This window comes from Diceros bicornis, unplaced genomic scaffold (genome assembly GCF_020826845.1).
Source record: "Diceros bicornis minor isolate mBicDic1 unplaced genomic scaffold, mDicBic1.mat.cur scaffold_90_ctg1, whole genome shotgun sequence".
NCBI lineage: Eukaryota > Metazoa > Chordata > Mammalia > Perissodactyla > Rhinocerotidae > Diceros > Diceros bicornis.
Window position 1 is genome coordinate 39,727 of NW_026691791.1, and position 8,810 is coordinate 48,536.

Below are 8,810 nucleotides of genomic sequence, written 5' to 3' on the forward strand. Positions count from 1 at the left end.
AAGGCCACAAGGGCTCAGGGCTGTGGCGCGCCCAGGAAAGACTTGAGAACATCTTAATATCTCACCTTTAGTTGAAGTGTTGGCTTAATATCTGAAAACTTGGTTATGTAATGCACCATATTAATAGAATAAGGGCCAATACCACGCAATCTCAACCACATATACAGAAAGGAATTTGACAAAATACAACGCCCTTCATGTCAAAAAAAGTAAACACTCAAGAAATTAGGAATAGAAGAAAACTTTCTCAACCTATAGACAGTAGTGATGAAAAATCCACGGCTAACACCATATTCAATGGTGAAAGACTCAAACTTTCCCCCTAAGACCAGGGACAAGACAATGATGTCTTCCCTTATCGCATATGTTAATCACAGGTACTAGAGGTTCTAATGAGGGCAAATAGGCAAGGAAAAGGAATAAAAGAAACCCAGATTGGATGGGAAGAGGTTAAATTATTTGTTTTGCAGATGAGAAGATATTGTATATAGAAAAACCTAAAAAATACACTCCTCCCCACACACAATATGTGAACCGTATCCTAATAGGTGTATAAAAAATTTAAATTGCCCCATGTGCTTAGTGGCTCCACTACTGGAGAACACACTTAGACTGCTGATATTTGTTGAAAGTCTCCAGAAGAGGAGGAGAGGAGGATGCTGTAGGTCGGTGGACCCAAATGTTAATGCTTTTCTCATTCCCCAAAAATTTATGGAAGGAGATGGTAGGTTTAGCTGACAAGGATGTGGGGCAGAATGGGCACCATGTCAGTGACTTCCAGATCAAGGATGTGTCACTTGAGCTCAGAGTCATCAGCCACTAGCTCAGTCAATGCTTCCAATCTCCTCAAACTACATCAAGTCGGTGACCAGGCAGGAGTGGAATATGTCTCACAGCTGGCTGCCTCTGTAGAGCTTGGTGACCTAGAACAAATGCGAGGGAGAGTGGGTGAGATGGAGGTCTCCTGGGGATGCAGGGCACCACTGGAGCCAGTGACAGATCACAGACCTTGGGGCAAGGGAGACCTGACCTCACATCCTGGCTCTGCCTCTAACTCACTGTGTGACCCTAGGCACAATACTCCCCTTTCTGAGCTTCAGTTTACCCATGTGAGAAATGGGGATGGCAGCTAGGAAATCACCTCTGGACACTGAGAGAACCCAGACATGCAGGGAAAGTGAAGGGTTGAAACAATCACGTAACAGATGTAAGTAAGGCAGAGGAATGACGCTGCCCTCAGGGAAAGGAGAGACGGGAGAGGGGAGACCCCACCTGGTCCTGAGTGTCTCTCGGCAGGGCGGTGTACTCCAAGGATGTGGGCTCCAGGTTGTTGAGGTTCCCGACGATGATGTGGAAATGTAGCTGGTGCTCTCTCTGGATGGATAAACTCTGGGATGCAGAGCCTGGAACCACCGAGAGGAAGAGCAGACAGGTGGAGACTCTCCGCTCCCAGCACAGCGGCATGGTAGCCCACGGGATCAGGGTGGTGGGTACAGACGGCGTCACACTGGTGGCTGCCCCATCCCTCTCAGGCCTGGGGAGAGAGGGATGTGGGGTCTCTAGAGAGAGGTCCTGAAACCTCTGGGGGTGGGGGCCAGAACTGGAAGGAGGAAATGGGAGGACAGTGGGGAGACACAGAAGGGTGGTCACAAAAGTGGTCATTAGGGGCAAATGCTCAGGGGAGGGTCTCACCTGAGGGAGACCAGTCTGCAACTCGAGTAGAAGGAACCCAAGAAACTTCTCTTGAACAAGGATCCAGCTGGGGACGAAGGAGGAGGAGGATGAGCAGGAGGGACAGGGGTTAGGGGAGGGGCTGGGTGGGATTTAACCCACCAGGAGCTGCTGGGACCAGGGTCTCACCAGGCTCTGCAGGACCCTCTCAATGGAGTTGAACGTGGCTGAGCCATTGCTCCTGTCCGATGAATACCAGTGGGTGGAGATGGGGAAGGTGACTGTGAGGATCTTCAGGTTGTGCCCCAAAGCTGCAAGACGAGAGGGAGAGCGATGGCCATCACTGAGAGCTGGCCTGAGACCAGACCAGAGTCCTGCACTCATTATCATCTGTCGTCTTCTCTCACAGTGGCACCACCACCCACCTGTGTTGTCACCCAAGTCAGAACCAGCACATCAGCTCAGCTTCTCCTCCCTCCCAGTAACACCCATTCACCTTGCACACTGGTCCTCACATACACTCCATCCCTGTCCCAGCTCAGGTCTTAACTTCCTTCACCCGGATCAACACCCCAGCAGGCTCACTGGATGCTCTGTCTAAAGGATGTTCTACATGGACCACTAGAAGACTCTTTCTAAAATGAATACCTCACTAGTGCCACCACTGTTCTAGTACCACCCATGGCTCCCTATGGCCTTCATAGTTTAGTTCAACCTTCTTGACCTGGGACTCAAGGCTCTACTCAGTCTGGCACCTGCTGACCTTTCAGTATCATTTTATCCATCTACTGAGGTTTAAACTTCATGCTTCATGCAAACCAAATTCGTTTCATTTCTCCCCTTACAGCATGTTGTTTCTGGCTGGAGCCTTTGCTCATGGAATCCACTCTGCCAGGAAAACACTTCATCCTCTATTTGCCAGGGTCCCTCCTATTCATTCTTAAAGACTCCATTCTGGTGAAACTTTCTCTAGCAAGCTCTTCCCCTCCAAATTATGCCAGGTGCCTCTCCCTGAAACATCCCACATTGTATTATAATGGTGTGTTATTTTCACAAGACTAGGGGCTCTCTGAGGGCTGGCCTTAGACTGAATCGTTGGTATAATCTTTGTGATCAGCATGATTGCCCTAAAACCAGAATTTCACACCCGGGCTTCCCAGCTCCTGGATCACAACTGGCTGGTGGAGGAGTGGGGCCGGAGAACTTCTCTTGGGTAGGAAAAGGGGCCCCCGATACCTGTGGTGGCTTCTAGTGGAACAGGTGATGATCAAGTATGCAGGGACGTGGTGGCTGGCTTGGGAGTTGTGGCAAGGGCTGTCTTCAGGGAGGGATAGAGTGGGAGGATCCCCCAGGCTCACCCGAGCTCCAGCAGTGGCTGTCCCAGGACCACCATTCAAAGATGAAGCATAAATGAGAGTGACGGGACGAGTGACTGTGTGAGTAGAGGGATGAGCAAGCCTGTGGATGAGAGGAGCCCAAGAGAGAGAGATAGGTGAACAAGAGATACCGAACTCGGAAGAGAGATAGATGGATGGGCAGAAAACTGGACAGACGGATGGGATACCTGGAAAAGGAGGACCAAGGGCGGCGCTTTAGCAGAATTAAAGTGAAAACCTCGTGGGGTCAGAATGTGGTGGAGAACATGTCTCTTGCTAAGGCTTTCTCACCCTGGGCTGGGACTGTCCACCAGAACCCGGGAGGGAGAGAAGGGATGAATTAGGGCCCTTCCAGGTCCTTCCCTCACCAAGAACCGCAGGTGTAGGAGATCATGTTTTCCCAAACCCCAATGCAGACGGGACCCAGGAGATCAGGGCCAAGAATACTCACTGTTGGTAGTCGGGGCCAAGGCTCCATAGGTGTAACCTGTGGAGAGAAGGCAAGAGAAGCTGAGCAAGAGTTGGTGTGAACATAAATTATTAAGGAGAGGGAGGATGTAGGGACCTTTGTGGGAAAAGCAGAGGGGAAGAGGGCAGGGTTGTTCACGGGGGAGGCAACGAGATGGAAGGTGGCTGGACCCAATGATCACACAGTGATGAGAAGTCTGAACCCAGACCGGGTGGATAGAGAGATGGATCATAGCTCACTTTAGAGCAAAGGAGGCAACACAGAACTCCGACTGGGAGAGACAGCGTGGCTGTAGCACAGCCCCTCACCACTGATGTAGAGGCTGTCCCCTTCCAGATTGAAGGAGCCCAAGTGGGAGACGCCCTGGGTCTCATGGCTCAACTCCCAGTAGAGTCACTCTCTGTCCAGCCCTGGACCTGCGCGGATCAGAGTGGAAGGTGCAGATGATGTCCACCCCAGTGGCTTCCCCACCCTTCTCAAGCCTGGAGGATTAAGAACATTTGGATGTGGATACTGAGTAGGGCTCCTTCTGGGTGTGGAAGACGAGAGAGTGGAAGTGAGGAGGCTGAGGGAGATGCTGAAGGGGCTGCTCTGATACCTGCAGGGGCTCTCCTAGGTGTCTCCTGTGTGAGACAACCCCCTCACAAGTAAGGCCTGACTTCCTTTAGGATGTGGAGGGGGGCATGTTAGTGGCAAAGAGGGATGAACACACAGACCTGGGTGAGGGGGCACCTGCAGGTCTGCCCAGACAGCAGCGAGGAACACAGTCAGTGCCCTGTGCCATCTGACACATGCAGGCAAGAAAGTACCGTTACGTTCTCTCGGTTCTACACTCCAAGGTCTTTTCTTTCTACTTATTTCTTGTTCCAGAGCCATCAGCCAGGCGTAGGGAACAATCATCTTATTCCTAACCTTATTCCCAGCACCTCCCATCTTGCCTCTTAAGTCTTCATTCTTAACCATGATGTCCATTTTAACCCCCGTGCTTAGATCAAACAGTAATTACATCATCCTTTTACTCGCATCTCTCCAGAGTCTTCCCACTGGTCTTAGAACAGAGTCCCAAGTCACTCCTGACCGGGTCCAGTCTGTCCCCCTCGCTGGTCATACTTCTCCCCCTGTGTTGACTGAGCTCAGCCATCCCTCTTGTCAGTTCATGGACACACCAGGCTCTCTGCTTCAGGGGTGTCCTCATGCGGGTGCCTCTACCTGAAACACTTTCTTGAACACACTCCCACACCCTCACTCCAGTCTAACCCTCCAACTAGCTAAATCCAGTCCCAACTGTAGCTCTCAAGATAAATATCAGTCCTTCTCAAGAGGGCTTCCCTGGCCCCTCAGGTTGAGTCCCCTTGTGCCAAACTCCCACATCACTCTCATCATTAACTGTCTAAAATCCAAATTCCCAAATACAACATAAATTCCATGGAGTTGAGACAAGGTCTCTCTGGTTCTCCAGGTCCCCATGCATGTGGCCCAAGGCCTGGCTCATGAGATGAGGAACCATCCCGGTTTGTCAAGCAGTGCCCTGGTTTGAACACTAAACGTCCTGTGTCCTGGAAAACCCCTCTGTCCTGAATAAACAAGGATGGTTGGTCACCATAAATTATACACTCAGAGACTACCTATTGCATGAGAAGCACACATTCTCCTCAAGAACGTCACAAGAAAACTAGAATGAAAAAGGCACAAACACACTAAATTAGTAGAAGCCAACGACTAAATACAAAGTTACTTAACAGGATTCTCTGCAAAGTGAATCACCAGACCATTATTTTAGAAAAGTTTCAAGAAACAAAGTTAATTCCCTTTTGAAGGCAAGGTGGTGAGAACAGTCTTTTTGGAGACTAGTGCCCTTCCCTTCAATCTACAGTGTTGCTTAGTATTCCTCCAAATGATTTGAAATGTCATAAAGAAAAAAAATGCTCAAAATAAATCTGTCTACTGGCAAATTCAATTTTAAATTTGTTTTTAATACAAAGAAGTTCAAATCATCTTTTTCCCTGAATGCTCCTCTATTTCAAATTTTTCTGCAGGATTTATAGGACTTTAGAAGTCAAATTGATGGTTCTAAAGAATGTTGCTGAGTATCCCTGCTAATATTTAATGGGCTGTCTTCTAATACTACATAAACACGCAAAACATTTTTGTATTTATAATATATATAAATCCTGACTTTTGAGTATTATGCAATGCAAGTAAATCTATATTTTCCACTATAATCTACATTTGCAGTTATTTATGTTTGTTTCATATGTTCTTATTTGCATACAACTGTACTTACTGAAATATTTACCACACAGAACCACACACAGTTTACCATTTTTCCCTTGAATATAATCCATCAAACATCAATATTTTTTCTCAAGATACTCTCCCTCTCAGTGAGTCCATGTGGTGACAACCCGAGCCCAGGAAACCCCACTGGCAGGTCTTCTGCACAGCGGAGGCTGCCGGAACCTCTTGGTACCATGTCCACAGGGTACTCACCTGGTCACACAGAAATCCATGGATCAGCGAGGACAGGTGGACCCTGAGCCTGGTTTCACCTCAAACTTGAGCTCCATGGATGCTTCTCGTGTCTGAGGGGGGAAAAAAGCGCAAACAAGCTTTTGAGGCCTTTTATAGGGTGTTGGATGGAAAGGCCACCCCATTCACTCTTCTTTTTTTGTATTTACTGATTTAACTGTAACTGTTGGCTGTGACTGGATTTTCCCGATTCCTATCCAGCCACCTGCTCCCCGAGATGGGAGAAAGCAGCTTCGTGCTGTGTGCACTTGAGTCACTCAACTCACTTGGCTGGACAGAGACGTTTTGGTGACTCTGGACCCTTTAAACAAGCTTGTCATTTAGGGACCCTGTAAGTGACTCACTGAATTCTCAACAATTTCCACACTTCATTCAGGGCTCGGGAGATTTTCAGGTCCTGGAGCAGTTTTCCCAACCTCAGCACCACTGACATCTGGGGCCTGACATTTCTGTGTCGGGCTGTCCTGGGCCCTGGAGGACACTGAGCAGCATTCCTGCCTCCCCCTCTAGACGCCAGGAGCGCCCCCATTTGTAACAACACAAACACCGCCTGCAGACGCAGATAAGCCCCCTGGGGACAAAATCACACGGAGGACGGTGACTGGGACTCTGAGGAGGGGACGGCGGCACGCGGAGCCAGGAGGAACAGCAGCCTCGGGGCCCCTGAGTGAACAGCCCGGGGGAAACGGAGCTGCGGGAGGACAAAGAGACGCCGGGCCCTGACGGGGCTGCCCGCCACCCAGGCGCCTCCCTGGACCCCTACCCCGAGCCGGGACCGCCCGCCGCTCACGGAGGCCCGCCCCTGAGGGCAAACGTCCACGAGAATCCCATCCGCGCCTAGAAGACGGAACACACCGAGAAGCCCCCGGCTCCATCCACGGCGCCGCCCGCGCTTCCGCTTCCGGTCTCGGGCGGGCGTTCGGGGAGGACGGAAGTTCGGGGAGGACGGACCTTTGGGGGCTCCGGGTCGAGGCAGCGTGCGGGGCGGGGCAGAGCCACGCACCCCAACCTTAAGGGAGGTGTCTAGTTTCTACAGTGAGTGCTAGGGCGGGCAGCGGGCTGGGTCAGCAACAGGGACAGGACCAGGTCTAGGGGCGGGGCTGTGTGGGGAAAAGGGTGTGGGCGGGGACCAGGCAGTGGGCGGAGGCCAGTTCCAGGGGTGGGAAGAGGCGCGGGTGGGGCTGGAATAAGTCAGGTGGACATCACAGGGGGAGGAAATGAGCTCCAGGGGCAGGGCTGGAGGCGGGGCTTTCCGTGGACCCCTAGACTGTACAGGTAGCTGGATGTTGAACAGCTTTTCTTCATTCCTTTCCCCACCTTTACACAGACTCATAGAATGATGTGTCCATATTTAAAATTATAAATTTTTTGTGCGGGTTTGCTTTACTTAATTTCGTTAAAATATTGGATCATATATTCACATTTCTCTACACCTTGCTATCCCAAGCCAGGAGATCAGGATATAACGCTATTTTAATTTTAAAAACTGGGGGCAGAGAGGCCACTACGTCATAGATACACATATAGGAAAACTTCAAAGAGTGGTGCAAAGTCAGTAAAATATTCTCACTCTACCACTGTCTCCCAGTCCTTTTGCACAGAGATAAACATCCTTTTCTCCTCTATCTTTCTAGACATACTGTGCATATGTGGGCCTGTGTATATGTTGAAGCCCAAGAGGGATGTCCCCAAGCAAAACCTGAAGCCCATGAATTGTCTCATGCGTCAGAAGTTACTGGAAAGAGATTTAAATTTCCGGTGGAAGGAGATGAACCAGTGATGAATCCAGAGGAAGACAACAAAGAAACAAGAGAATTTTCCCATATAAAAGGTGAAAGGAAAAAGTGAGACAAAAAATGTATTCATAATATCTGACGTAGCACATCTCTGGATAAGATTCATATGCTATAAAATGGTAAACACTTATTTCATAAAACAGTAGACATTGAATTTTGATTTATCCTAATTCATTAAATTGTTATATTGGGCAAGGGGAATTATGTTTTTCACATATGTAAGAACACTTCATGCTGATTGTTTCGGAGAAGAAAGAAAGTATAAATAGTCAAAAGCTGAAAAATGAAAATGCTGTATGAGTAGCTAATTTAGAAATATAGATTTTCAACCAGAAAACTGAAGTTGTTTTTGCAACCAGAGTCAAGAGTGGGGAAGGTAGCTTTTCATTATAAGGCTTGAAGTATTATTTGAGAGATGTGCGTATAGACACACACACACAGGAGCCTGAATTTGTATTCCAAAGGGATCATCTAACTCTACAAAGAGTTTGTAAAAAGGATTCACTTTACAACAGTAGAACATATTTTGAAAACTACAGGCTTCAAGCGTAAAAAAAGCTGTCATCATCCCGGTGGAATAATGAATGGGGCATCACTTTCCCACCGATATGGTGATAAGCATTTTACGTACATTACTCTGGAGTATTTTCACAGCAACCCATAAGGAAGATGGTATTATATATCTCCATTTTGCAGATGAGGAAATTGGTGACAGCATATTGCTAAAATTTTCATATAAGTTCTCAATAGATATTGTTTTATGTTAAAAGTGTTTATTGAATTCTCTTTTCATTAATAAAACGATATGTGCCATTCTTACAAATAAGCAAAGGGTGTGTAAAAACAATTTAGCAAAGAGACAGTTTTATATCCTTTTGATATAATCAAATATAACAATCACTTTATAATTTTTCTGCACTCTGCCTCACATCTAGGAAGATACTTCCTATCTTAAAGTCTTACTAGAAA